The following is a 15,219-nucleotide window of genomic DNA, read 5'->3' on the forward strand; positions in this document are numbered from 1 at the left end:
TTTTTGTTTAATATAACCTACTTGGTCTTCATCCCATCTGCCTATAAAGGGTTTTCATCTTGTATTGGTCCTCAGAGTTCCTTTCTATCTGCTAGATTAGATGCTGCAAGATTCAAATCAACTTTTGCTCAAATAAACTCTTAAAAATTTAATGTCTCAGTTTATCTTTTAACTCTGATGACTATAAGAAATAAAAATTCTGTTGAATCAAGAGCCCCTTAGTCATGGGGCCTGGACTCTAAGTCAATATGGATGATGACAATAGTTAGCAAACCTAGTATTAGCTAAAAAGAAGCACACTAAGATTTCCAGTTTCCAGTTCCACATATTAAAAAGCTGGTAAGTTGCTACTCTGTCCTAACAAAAAATAAAAAGTGAACAGACTAAAACCCAACAAGTCTTCCGGATCCATAAGAGAGGGGAAGGCACAGGGAGAACTGCTATTCCCAAGATTGGAGACACAGAGAGGTGAAAACAGGAAGGCAAAGACCAAAGCAGACCTGCTAGCTGAAAGTTCCATGGGAACCAGTACTGGGTTAGGAAAACCATAACTACGACTGACAAATTGCTGGAGGTTCAATGTAAAACCTCTGAGAATTAAAAACTCCAAGAGACCAGTCACGGGAGGGCCCCATAACATTGTGAGATCTACCTCCCGGAGCTGGACCATTTCCCACAGTAATATCCCCTCCTGCTTCTAGCAGGCAGAAGGGAAGTATTCCAAAATACTCCAGAGCACTCCATTCTTTTTCTTTTTCTTTTTTTTTTAAGATTTTATTTATTTATTTGACAGATAGAGATCACAAGTAGGCAGAGAGGCAGGCAGAGAGAGAGGAAGGGAAGCAGGCTCCCTGCTGAGCAGAGACCCAATGAGGGACTCCATCCCAGGACCCCAGGACAATGACCTGAGCCAAAGGCAGAGGCCCAACCCACTGAGCCACCCAGGCGCCCCCAGGGCACTCCATTCTTAACAAGGCCAGCCCTCAGGAGAAACCCAGTTAAACGGAGCCTAACCTACTAGAGAATGGGAAATACTCAATTCCAGCTCAATCTAGCCATCCTGTCCTACCTAACTGGGGAAAAATTGAGAAACACTTGTAAAGTTGACAGGCCAGAGGCACTGGCTCACCAAAAGGCTGAGACTTAACCACAGGACAACATAACATTTCTCCTCCCCCATCACACCTCACCACCACATTGTTAAAGGCCTCTTTCTGGCAATTTCCTTTACCTAATACATTATGTACAGCTATTAAGAAAAAAAATAAAAAGGTATATCAAAAGTCAAAAAAACACAATTTGAAGGGGGCACCTGGGTGGCTCAGTGGGTTAAAGCCTCTGCCTTCGGCTCAGGTCATGATCTCAGGGTCCTGGGATCGAGCCCCACATAGGGCTCTCTGCTCCATAGGGAGTCTTCTTCCTCCTCTCTCTCTGCCTGCCTCTCTGCCTACTTGTGATCTCTGTCAAATAAATAAATAAGATCTTAAAAAAAAAAAAAACCACACACACAATTTGAAGAGACAGCAAGTTCAGAATATAGAAAGAACTCTTACAACTCAACAATAAGAAACAAATAACTCATTTAAAAAATGGGTCAAAGACTTTTAACAGACACTTCACCAAACAAAATTTCAGATGACAAATAAGCATATGAAAAAATGCCCCACATCACATGTCTTCAGGGAAATGCAAATGAAAACAACCATGAAATATCATTACACACTGAAACACTGACAAGACTCAATGCTGTCAAGGAAGTGGAGCAATAGCAACACTCATACCTTGCTTGTGCAAATGCAAAATGCTAGAGCCACTTTGGAAGATAGTTTGGAGATATTTTGCAAAACTAAACATACTCTTGTATGATCCAGCAATCACACTCCTTGATATTTATCCAAAGGAGTTAAAATGTTTATGTCCATACAAGAACCTGCACACAAATATTATAGCAGTTTTATTCATAACTCCCAAAACTTGGAAGCAACCAAAATGTACTTCAGTAAGTGAATGGATAAACCGTGGTACATATAGACACCAGAATATTATTTAGCATTATAATAAATGAGATATCAAGTTATGAGAAGACATGGAAGAACCTTAAATGCATACTCTAAATAAAATGTCAACTTGAAAAGTCTACATACTATATGTCTCCAGCTATAGGACATTCTGGGAAAGGCAAAACTATGGAAACAGTAAAAATCAATTGCCAAAAAAAAAAAAATCTGTTGTTGCCAGGTGTGGGTAGGGAGGCAGAGAAGAGTAAGCAGAGTACAGAAAATGTTTTAAGGAATCAAAATACTCTGTAGAGTATTATAATGATGGATATATGTCATTATATATTTATCAAAACCCAGCTCCATATCATTAGCCCTTTCATCTCACTATTCTGAATTGAGGTAAAGTAGCAAAAAGAGAATTATACTGAAGTTCCTAAAAAAAATAAAGATGGTCACACTCTGCACATACAAGAGGATGATAAGAAGAATGAGGCCAATTAAAGAATGAATGATAGATATCCTTGACACCATGTTAAGATGCAAAGGAAGTTCCACCTTGCATTTCCTTTTAAGTTTAATTCTATTAGGGAATGTTCACTAATGAGTCAATGAGACTAGGTATTTTCTTCTTTCGTCTTTCATTCAGAAGCTATCCCTTTAAGAGTGGGCCCATACTCAGTTGGTTAAGCAAATGCCTTCGGCTCAGGTCATGATCTTGGAGTCCCAGGATGGAGTCCCACCTTGGGCTCCCTGCTCAGCAGGGAGTCTGTCCTAGAGGTGAAACTCTGTTAGTCATAGCCAGTTCTAGAATTTAGATCACATAAAATTTTGTCAGATAATGGGAGCAGAGACTATAAAGTTCAGGAGATTTGTTAAGTTGAAACGAGACATGTAAAGAATCTACATACCCCTTAGCTACAGAAATATAAACAGAAGGACATAAAAGGTCAGTCTTTCTTAGTAGCTGACTTGAAATCAAAAGAAATAAATTCTCAGAAGTAACTCAAAAAACATTCCTGACAATGACTAAAGATCATGTGGCTAGCACACTTTTATTTCACCCAAATTTCCAGAGCAGCAGAGAATTCAAACCCTTAAACATGAGATGATCCACGTCCTACAAACTGGGTTTCTGACTGATAAATAATGTTAACACCCAGAAAGCTCATTATCAGATCAGGATTTTTTTCATTCAGAACCTACATCTTACTGTTAGGTCCCCCACTAATGGGTCCATGATCAAAGGAGTGAGACTGATACAAAGTGAAGGTCAAGCAAAGCTTTATTTTGCGCCAAGCATCCAGAATCAAACTGACCGATCAGGGCCGTCTCTTACAAAGAGGCGACCCTTCCCTGCCTTACAGACTAACTTATAGAGCAAAGGCCATGTGGTTGATCCTGGCCACACACAGGTGGCCAATGAGATTGTAACACACAGAGAAAGCTGCACAGTCATGCTAGGTCACACACAGGTGGCCAATTGTACTACAATTCACCCCATAGTAGCTATTTGAACTAGCCTATCACCTTGGTCAGAACTGGTGCCCAAAAGGTGGGGCCCACACTCCTTGGTAGCTAGGGAGACAGTATGGGCACCCCACTGATTGGATGTCTCCACCTGGCCCAACTCACCCCTGCATCCGGGCTCTGTTATCTCTGTCTGACCAGACCCCCCCTTGTATTTGGGCTCTGTTATCAGGGGCTGGTCGACCATATTTTAACTACATAAACAACACAATGGCTGTTTAATCCGAGAGATGGAATTGCTCTGGCTAAGTAGGCCCACATTACAGAAGATTTGCAGTTTTTGGGATAGCAAGAGGGAAAATGAAGATTCTTTTTTTCTTGATATTCATGGTAAATCTGAATCTATAGTGCCTGTTTTAGTAATGTCATCATAGATGAAGAGCCTTTGTCATATGGGCTAAAAAACTAAATAATGGGTCCATCTCTATCATGAAAAACAGTTTTCTAGAACAGTGCATGAGAAAGATTGTCTTCAATGAGGAACCAGTCTTCTCCAGAAAAACAAACAAACAGCACTGCAGGCACTTAACGAAAAAAATGATGACAATGATGATTCCCAAGGCTTTTTACTGGGATTCTGCATGTGTTACTATCCCCAGGTTATTTTGTTCCTATAGCAATAATGCTCAGGTCAGTTTGCCCTTCCTATTTATATATTTACTGTAACTTAGTCACCTTGTCTCATAATTGTTTGGGTCCCGAAGGGTCACCTCTCGGTTTTAATGGTGACTAAATACAAAAATGTTTTTGTATGATTTCAATTCCAGGTAAAACATCTCCCTGTAATATCCTCTATTCTAAATCAATGGTATTTGTAGATTCCACCTTAAAGGTGGTGAATCCAATCAATTAGCTTTTCTTGTTTTCCTTTACATACAACTCCTAGGCTGACACCTGTGAAATTCTCCTTTAATTTGTCTGTCATGGCTGTGCCCCCTAATCAGATTAATACATAAATATTCTATTTGGAGGTTCCAAGCAGGTCTTTGCCTAAGTCAGTCACCCTCTTTCCTCTCTAATTTCTTCACATGTTTTTCTGCCTCGTTTTTCTAAAGCAGCTTCTTCTTTGTTTCGAACTTCCCCACAGTTTCTAACAGTCCTTAAATATTTCTTAAACATTCAGAAGTAAATGGTCCTCAAAGATGGCTATGTAAGTATCTCAACCTTGGAGACCATATCATACTCAGGACATCAATTCCAAAGGGAAAACACATATTTCTTGAATTTCCAACTTTTCAGGATACAAAACAGCTTTTTCAACATTACCATTCTTTAATTTTTTTAATTATTTATTTATTTGAGAGAGAGAGAGAGCAAGAGAGCAGGAGTGGGGTGAGGGGCAGAGGGAGAAGCAGACTCTCTGCCTAGCAGGAAGCCTGATGTGGACTCAATCCTGGGACTCTGGGATCATGACCTGAGCCAATGGCAGACACTTAACAGACTGAGGCACCCAGGTGCCCTCAACATTACCATGCTTTATGTTCCTCCTATATCATATGATCCAAAAAGAAGTCCATTTTGAAAATCAAACTTAATCCGAGCATGACTCTTCCCTCAAAAGTTTACAGAGTTTAAATCTTCCCCATCCTTATCAGAAATAGCAGAAATAGGCACCAAGTACCACACAAAGCCAGCAGGCGAAAGTACCCAGAGTAAAGCAGTTCCAGGGACCATCAAACAGAGAGAGAAGCTCTTCCTGGTTAACAAGTGACTGCAGCAGGCATTTCGTGGAGCATGTTAACAGAAAGCAAAAAAATCCTTAGAAATCAATTAGCAAGAACATTGCCCGTTTCATATGCAAACTCAGAGAGTGCTGGAGATTCTGACACAAGTTTTGTTGTTGTTGTTGTTGTTGTTGTTTTAAGATTTTGTTTATTTATTTGAGAGAGACAGAGCACATGAGCATGAACAGGGCGAGTGTGGCAGGCAGAGGGAGAGGGAGAATGCTGAGCAAGGAGCCCAATGTGGGACTGGATCCCAAGACCTTGAGATCTTGACCTGAACCGAAGGCAGATGCTTGAGGAACTGAGCCACACAAGTGCCCCTCTGACGCAAGTTTTATTGAAGCCCTTGACACAGGGAAGTGGCCATTTCCATATTAGTGGGACAGAAGAAGAGGCTTATCCAAACACAACATGAGGAAAGAGGAGATTCACAAAGTTTCAAACAGGAAGGATCTCCTTGGCAACACTAACACCTCACTAATTGTATCAAGTCCTAATGAGGAAGAATTGGGAAGTAATGCCAGAATTTCATTTAATATTGTTTTGCAACTAGAGATGTTATTGGTCAGTTATTTGAAAAAGTCATTTAAAGCAGCAGACATTAAAATAATGATGCATATATATATGTGCGTGTAAGTGCACATGTAAATATAATATTTTTACATAGGGCCAGAGCTGATAACATTCTGGGTCCCAGTTCTTTCATAAACCACAGCCAGAGGCAACGTCTTATTTTTATCTTGTTTTTCTTTTTTTTCTTATTTTTTCCCCTGCTTCAGTGCCTTTAAAGTGAAACAAGAACTTAATTAAATGTACTTGTAAAGCAAATTGAATGCAAAATCCTTCCGAGTTTTACATTTCTCTTCTATCTTTTGTCTTGCCCACCCTGTATCTACATATTCCTAGTGACTCTCCTTTGTCAGTTCTTACCTAAGTAGTTAACTCTTCCACAGAATGAAAAACAGTCTCTTTCTTTCCATATTTATACTAAATTGGCTTGTGTATTATTTAAGTTACTCAAATACAATAAAACAATTAACATGTCTGAGAATAAACAGAACTGACCCTTGCTTGTGACACACACTGCTAGACGCAGGTGTGCTTGAGCACCCTAGAAAAAAAACAAGCTAGCTATAAGCATCAAGCTTGCTACAGGCATTATTCAGAATGTTTCACCAAAGGAATTGAGAATTTCAGTTAATTTGGAGATAACTGAATGCACCTATTGTGTTTGGCATAAGGGTTTCCTAGTCTAACTTCGTAGTAAAGAATTTAAATCTTCCCTCATATTTTGAGGAAGGTTCAGCCCTATTTGTGCAACCCATCTTTTCCTGGGCCACACCCCTGCAAAAGGGTCATGACACAGGTAAAGACATGCGGCTACTCTGGCTCAGCCTGGCCAGCTGAATTACTGAATGGGAAGCCCGATTTCACTCCTCTTTACTCTGGAAATCCTCAGTTACTAGGGTATCTTATTCATAAATACAGCTCTCCTAGATCTTGCGTGGACTCCTTCTCCTCCACTGCTCCCAGCGATAGCCAGGAGGGTTCCAGGTTGCTGGAGGAGGGGATATGTCATTCCTTGGTCATTCTGTCCTTCACTGAGCATGACTCATCTCTGCTCCTAGCACTAAATCACCATGCTAGGGAGACTCTTCACTCTCCGCATCATATCTTTCATTTCAGATCCTTTAGCAGCCAACTTGAGGGAGTAAGGGAAAGCATGCCCTTCAACCCAGGTTCTTATTTATCATGAAGCTGATGAGGCTTGGGCTCAGGTCCCTTCCTGTGCGCCATGTCTGTCTAAACTGTACCCATTTTTTGTATTCTTTTCTTAAAGAATTTCCTTCCAAATGTGTAAGCACCAGACTCTGCTCCGACCAATTTCTTTCACTCCAATTTATTTATAAGGCAAAAAGTAGTCCTACTTTGATATCTTAGGTCTCACAGAGATTAGAGAAGTATCATTTTTAATTTTAATACCACCTGGCACATGTCTCAGAGGAGAATGAAGGGACTGAGTAATCCTTCACTGTTCCTCCAAATGTCCCTTCCACTCCCCATTTGTGAGAGCTCATTAGCCTCCCACTGAGCCTACCAGCCTCCACTTTCTTCCCTTACCTCAGAGTCAATTTCTTCCCTTGAAACTACTTGGTCTCTAAATCATAGCAAGCCTTTGGATAGACTTTCCTTCCTTCTGTCATCCATGAACATCAGTGAGAATGACATATTTTCACAGATTTAGCTTAGACCGTGGTAACTTACTCTTCTCTTTCAACCCTTCTGTACTCTTTATAAAGGCTTGAGCAGAAGAACTCCTCAAGGCACTGTTACAAACAAATATGGGACTCTAGCTGGCAATTACAGCAAGTTTTTGGTGCTTGAACAGGTCCTGGAGAAAACTAGAACTAGATCGGAGTTAAAACAGTAAAAACAGATTTTATTCAGAAACTAATGCAGGAGGGGAAAAAAGACTTCAGAGCAGAGCTGGGCTCAATTATGAATGCAATAAAGACAAGTAGGGATCCAGAGCCTGGGAACACGTCAGGGGCACAAAACAAACCTCAAGAGTAGTTCACTCCTTCCCAAGAACTGCCTTAACCAGGTATATTTCCATCTGGGTGAGCTATAGAATACATTTATACATCTGCTAGAGATGAAACCCACGTAAATCAATCATTGTCTAGTCCTGAGGCTTCATTAATTCAGCAGCAATCAAATCAGGAAGGTCAAAGTAACACCTATGAAAAAATCATGAAATCGTTCAGTTAACGCAAGCCAATCTTTTATGAGGAAGAAAGGAAATCATGCACCTCATTGAGACTGAGCAACAAGACTTATAAAAGCATCAGGCTGGTCAGAACAAAGGCCCACTTCAAGAACAGGAGGGTCATGACCTGGAGAGCAGCCACACACCGATGGTAAGAAGAGAGGCATTTCCACAGGCGAAGCACCTTCTAGACCTAACTGGCTTTATTAGATTTCAAGTATCATCAACCCTAAAGTCGTTCCCAAATCAGTTAAATGCACATATAAGAAATGAGAAACTATCAGGAAAGTGCTGGGCCTTGGGAGGATAATGACTAATGCTCAGATCTGGAGGCAATATTTTCAGCGACACTGAAACAATAGCTATTTTTTAATTGCTTAGAAACTTTGTCAGTGGCCAAAGATAAACTAATAATGTCAAGTAGAGTGGAGCTGAGATTCGTAAACCTCAGGTATGGAATGCTATGGAAATATAGTTGACCCCTCAATAACACGGGTTTGAACTGCATGAGTCCACTTACAGTTTTGATAAATACAGTGTAGTACTCTAAATGTATTTTCTCTGCCTTATGATTTCCTTAATAATATTTTCTTTTGGGGCTCCTGGGTGGCTCAGTCAATTAAGTGTCTAACTCTTGATTTCAGCCCAGGTCATGATTTCAGGGTCACGAGATCAAACCCTGCATCGGGCTCTGCACTGAGATTCTCTCTCTCCCTCTCCCTCTGCCCCTCCCCTCAATCACACTCTCTCTATATATAAATAAATAAAACCTTTAAAGAATATTTTCGTTCGCTTACCTTATTGTAAGAAACAGTATATAATACATATAACATACAAAATACATGTTAAGTGAGTTATCATTAAGGCTTCCAGCCAACAGGAGGCTGTGAGTAGTTAATGTTCCTGGGAAGTCAAAAGTTATTCATGGCTTTTCCACTGCACAGTGGGGTTCGAACCCTTAACCCCTGTGTTGTTCAAGGGTCAACCGTATCTGTAAGGAAGCAGCGGGCAGGTTTCATGGGAGGCAATTGGGCTGGTGTCATACCATGGAAAAGAGAGGGGTGGATGTATTACTGGTCACCCTGTATGGCAGTGATTCTTCACTGCAGGCAATTCTTTCCCCAAAGGACCATTTGGCAATGTCTGGAGAGATTCTGAATGGTCACAACTGGGGTTGCTAATTATAGGTAACAAGTAGTGGCCAGGGAGCCCCCCTAAACATCCTACAATATGGCACTACCACCTGCCCGCAAAACAAAGAAGTATATGGCCCAAAATGGCAATAGTGCTGAAGTAGAGACATCCTGTCCTAATGCTACTCAGGAGGGAAAAGCAACCCAGTACCCTATTTGCCTAAGCTCAGATCATGACAACAACCAAAGATCTGCTCTAATCAAAGCCAGCATGTAAGAGATAAAAGATGGGCATTTCTAAATATATGAGTGCAAAGGAAGAAAATGGATAATAAATATTTTATATTCCCAGATTTCTATTTGTTGGAATAATTTTTTGTCCTAACGCATTCACCCTTTACATTCTATGTTGTTTTCCCTATTTCCTTCCCTCAACCCCTTCTTCTTCTCTCCCACCACTAACCTATAAGACCACATAAGATCTACCTATTATTCAGAATGCTTTGCAGGGTAGAAACCTCAATGAATATCTGAGGCTATTCTGAGGTAGTTGTGGTCATTCTAATCATAGATAGGAGAGAGCCTGTCTGATGTGGGAATTATTGATCAAGATTTAAGAACTCACAATCACGTCAAACATAGTTTGAGATATTTCAGAACCTAACATGGTGGTAGTGTTACAAGATTTGCCCTTAAATTATATTTCCCTCTCCTTTAACCTGTTAATTTTTAATTTTTCTCCTTGTAATCATAAAACATATCTTGCCTACAAATCATAGGGTATATATGACACATGTTTTCCAAGTCACATTATTCTGCAGATTAAACCAAAGCACATAATGAATAAAGTCTTGGCAAATAGAAACACTCTATTTCCAGGTCACTACTGTGAATGTTAGCTGCTCTCAAAGTCTTTCCCAGTGGTTGCTGGGTTTCTCCTAGAGCATTCCCGCCAAACTCCTGGTGTAACACTGAGCCATGAGCATACCTTGACAAAGCAGCTCTCCTGTGACAAAGCTGCCACACCGGCCCAGACCACTTCCGGCCCCAACGCCACAGTGATGGCAGTCTCAGGCCTCTGACAGTGCTAGGTGGAGTCTCCTGCCAGAATGTCTTTTCCCCACCTCTGTTATTTTCTGTACCAGTCTAGCTTTTTCTCAGACGAACTATGTTCATTTATTACCTGTGCCCCACTGCACATTGACTCCAAGTGTCTGACATTACCCTCAAGACTCTGTATTTCTCAAGCTTCCCAGAGATCCTTTATGCACGTGAAAGTTTGAGAGTGTGTGCTCCCAACACCTCACTGAATTTTTAATAAAGTCGTTTCACCATCTTTATTTGTAGGACTCTCTCCTTCAGACACATCTAAAGAGGGTGATGATGACGACGATGACAATGATGGCAGAGGCGGCAACAGTAACACTACAGCACAGATTAGGCGTGTTTCCTGAAGTTACCAGTAAAACAATGATTAGAACCAAAGCCCTGGGCAGGAGGGTTGACCCGAGTAAACGGATAACTAAGCTCCACTCACAAATACTCCTTTCTAATGACGGGACATTGAAACTAGACCAGAATCTCATGTTTCTATTAATTCGTCCTTGTGTATGTGAGTCTTCGGTCCTGAGTCCCAAGAGCTCCCATAAGCTCTATATGCCGTCGTGTGTGTGTGTGTGGTTGTGACAAGCGTGTGTGTGTGTCTGTTTGCAAGAGGCATGTGTGTGGGGGGGTGCGTGTGTCTGGTTGCGAGGTGTGGGCGTGTGTGTCTGGTTGTGAGAAGCTACTTTACTTCAGCCCAGGCCCGCCGATCCCTCCGGGCAGCCGGGCAGCCGGCCATCCCGGTCTATACCTGGAGCGCCCAAGGCCAAAACCTGCCTGCAGCATTAACATTAACCCGAAGCCTTCCGAAGGAGGGCCCAGTCTCTAAAGAGAGAGGCACAGAGCCAGACTATGGGGCCGGCACTTGCGGGCCGGCACTTACTAGAGGTCCGACCCAGGACTTGGAAGAGCAGATCCCCACCTCAGCCGGCAGTCGGCATGACGAGTCAGGCCCCACTGCGCCTGCGCTGTGAACCGGCCAGCGCTCAGCTCTGGAGGCTCGGGCGCGTAAGACCCGCCCGCTCTTGCTTGGACTCTCTTAAATATTGCCAGTGCTCATGGCTTAGGTACAAGTTGGGATATGCCTATCTTACTCCACTATCAGTCTGTATCTGGCCCACATCCATTCTCATCACCCAACACCCCTAAGTACATATGTATGAATCCAGAATAGGTCAGATTATCTCATCCATCCAGCCTGCAATGCAAAATAGACTTCTTTTGAGGCAGGTCCTGCCGCTTAATATTGCACCCAAGTATTTCATTACATAAGCAAGTGGGTGTAATAAAGTAATTAAGGGGATAGTTTCTGAAGTCAGACTGTTCCCAGCTCAGATCTCATTTCTCCCACTATTTAGTTATGAGACCTTGGGACTTAAACCTCTCTTTCTCAGTTTCCTCAACTTTGAAGTTTTAATAATAACAGTACCTACCTCATAGGGTTCTGGTGACAATTAACTGTGCTTTTTTTTTTTTCTTTTTTTTTTTTTTTTTTTCATATAGCACACAGGAATTGGGTCTATCTCACTGAAATCATCACTTAAGTGCCAATCATTATAGTCAACTTTATAAGCTATAAATTTTACCAGGGGGAAAAAAATAGCTTTTCTGTCTTTTCCTGTAACTAACTGAAAGAAATACAGTACCCAAATATATATGCATACTCATAACACTGAAATAAAAGATTTGTAAAACAATAGTCATCATTTTTATATGCACAGCTCTCTAATAAACTCTTGCCTATTCTATTTCATTTTTTTAAAGGAAGGTCAAAATTCATCAAATTACTTTTACAATCTATTGTTAGTCCCCAACACACAGTTTTAAAAACACCATACCGAGAGGTGCCTGGGTGGCTCAGTTGGTTAAGGGATAGACTCTTGATTTTGGCTCAGGTCATGGTCTCAGGGTTGTGAGATTGTACCCCACATCCATCAGGGTGGATGGAGCCTGCTTATGATTCTTTCCCTATGCCCCGCCCCACAGCACCTGCATATGCACTCTCTTAAAAAGAAAAAGGGAAAAATCAACTATTATACTAGACTGTATGTGGATTTCATGAAAGAAGTCATTACATCTGTTTTGTTTAACACTATATCCCTAAGTTCCTGGAACAGGACATGACATGTAATTGGTACTTATCTACATGTGTTGGATAAATGAGTTGCCTTTTACCAGCATTTAACAGACATAAGGAAACTCTATTTGTCTTTCTCTGGTTTTGATATGTGAAGCTGTGGAAGATAGAATCCTTTCTTATGAGATTCTTAAGTCCTAGAAAGTTAAAACACAAAACTTTCCTAGAGGCTTATCTCAATAGAACTGGGCCTCCATGGTAACATGGCAACCAAAAATCTTGCATTGATCTTAAATATGTGATTATGGGGAGCAATGGGATGTTCTTGCCTTAATTTTTTCTGTTAATTCAACTTTTTCTTTTTATATAAATTGGCATATTTGGTTTTGTAGACATTCCTTGTTTCTATAATGACATATGTCCCTTAAGATGGCTAGAATGATGACAATTCCCACTGCTACAGATTTTTGACATATTTTAAAATTTACCTATCAGTGAATGTAGTTCAGTTCAATCTTTTAGTTTCACTTGAGCTACATCTAACAGGTAAACTTGGATAGATATGGCTAATGAAAGAAACGCTAGTTTTTACTTTGTTACTATTTGATGAGTTTCAGTCCCTTGCCTCCTGACCCTGCCCTCTGAAACACCCACACACATAATAAAGCACACTGTGGGAAATTATGTACTAGATGGAAGAAATCTAAGAGGTAGTAGGAAAGCTTCACAGAGTTTATAAATATTACAATGCTAGGTTGTAATTTCATACTCTGTAGTGGTATCTGTGTTCAAAAGTTTTGATTTCAGAGGCAATATTATACAATAGAAAACAAAACAAAAATAGATAAATAAACTAAAATTAAACCACGGATACTGGAATTGGGCAGATCAAGTTTCAAATTCGGCCTAACACTTTCTAGTTACATTTTTTATCTGTAACTTTTTTCATCTGTAAAATGGAGTTAACAGTGTCTGCATGACCCGGTAGGTGTAAGGATACAATGGTCAACACTGGAATGGCTTTAGGGCCTTGGAAAATAACAGTCATTCACTGTAAGAAGTTTCCTCTCCTTATCCTGGTGGTTGTACCTGGCCTCTGGGTCTTATGACCTGGCTCCCTCTCAAGTCCCTTGTTGGCGAGACTGAGCCTCATTTCTAGAAATAATGATGCAGTTTTTGACATTCGATTCAATTCAATAAATATGCATTAAGCACCTTCTGTAACAAGATTTTGTGGCTAGTTATTACCGAAAACAGAGGAAAGAAAATGAATGAAAATTGCTTCCTGCTCTAAAGAAGCTTCAAATTTATTGTGAGAAAAGGATGTAATTAATTAACTAACACAATAAATACAAGTAGTATAGCTACAAGTGAGAAGCAATTACATCTAATTTGGTGGAGGGGGCGACAATCTATAAAGACGAGCAGGAAGATATTTAAACTAAGGTTGAAGAAAGAGCGTGGATTTTTTAGGTTGAGACAGTAGCAAGAGACTTTTAGTCTAAAGAACTAACATGAGCAAAATCTGGCAAACCAGCTAAGTGGTAATAAACCAAGCCCGAAAGGATGAGAGCCTGGATAAGGACAATGGCAATGAAAATGATGTTGGGAAAGGAAGTGGGGGAAAGTCACAGAGTTTAAACAAATAATCGCAAACTAGGACAGGTTGCACAGAACAACATACTTTGTATTGTGTCTGTGGAGTGCTTTCGGTTGTTTCATCAACCAATGTGTTTTTAAAGCCTTTGTTCTCAAACAATTCTTCTATTTTCTAACTACCATAGTGGGCTTGATCATCTAAACATATTTCATAGACTGGCTTCCCCCATATTTTAAGAATAGATTTGATTATTCTTTCCCATGTCATTTGCTTCTTTGCTTCTTAAAAATTTTTCTGTATGTCATTCAAATCTCATTGACCTTTTTTATCCCAATGTTGCATCATAACTTCGTTTTTATTTTCTACCCTACTTGTTCTGTATCTTCTAACATTATCACTTACCAAATTTCTCAGGAGGACTATGAATCTGGTTCAATTTCTTCCCAGATGTACTAGTTTACATTTTCCCACTTTAATCTCATTTTGATTTAAGTCCATATTTGTAACCTTTTCAAGTTCCAGATAAGCAGTTTCTAAGTCATTATCTGTGTTTACAACATTGCCTAATACACATCCTTTCAAGATATATTAACGTACTGCTCAATCCTGCAGATATTAATTGAAGACTTCAGAGAGATAAGCGGAGACAGTATCTTGTCCCATGGTATCTATGGGACAGTTTTGTGAATAACTTTTATTATTTGGGACTTTTGGTTATCCAATTTCATTTGAATTACTTTCCAAGAAAAATGAAGTAAAACGTAGTATATATACACTTAAAATCAGCTTTCTATTTTTTTCTTCTTTCCATCTATTTTGAAGTTTTATTAGAAAAGCATTCCTTTGAAATCTTGTTTTTGTCTTGGATGTTTTGTATTGACCCACATAGATGTTTCAAACAGATATGCAGAGAAAGTGTCTCTGGGAGAAGAGCAGCTTGCTATCCAGGGGGCTCAAACCTGTTTGGATGTAACCTGACCCTCTGTCTGGCCTTCTTACTATGTTTACTGTGTTCTTACTTTGTCCATTATTTTCCTGTGTTCTTATTGTGTAACTTTGTTGTCCTCCAGATATTTTTATACTTCTTTCCTGATTTATAATTATTGTTTTTAAAGATTTGTTTATTTATTTATTTGACAGAGAAAGAGAGAGAGATCACAAGTGGGCAGAGAGGCAGGCAGAGGGGAGGGGAAGCAGGCTCCCCGTTGAGCAGAGAACCTGATGTGGGGCTTGATCCCAAGACCCTGAGATCATGACCTGAGCTGAAGGCAGAGGCTTAACCCACTG

Source organism: Lontra canadensis, unplaced genomic scaffold, assembly GCF_010015895.1.
Source record: "Lontra canadensis isolate GAN:19392208 unplaced genomic scaffold, GSC_riverotter_1.0 scaffold6, whole genome shotgun sequence".
In the NCBI taxonomy this organism is placed as follows: Eukaryota; Metazoa; Chordata; class Mammalia; order Carnivora; family Mustelidae; genus Lontra; species Lontra canadensis.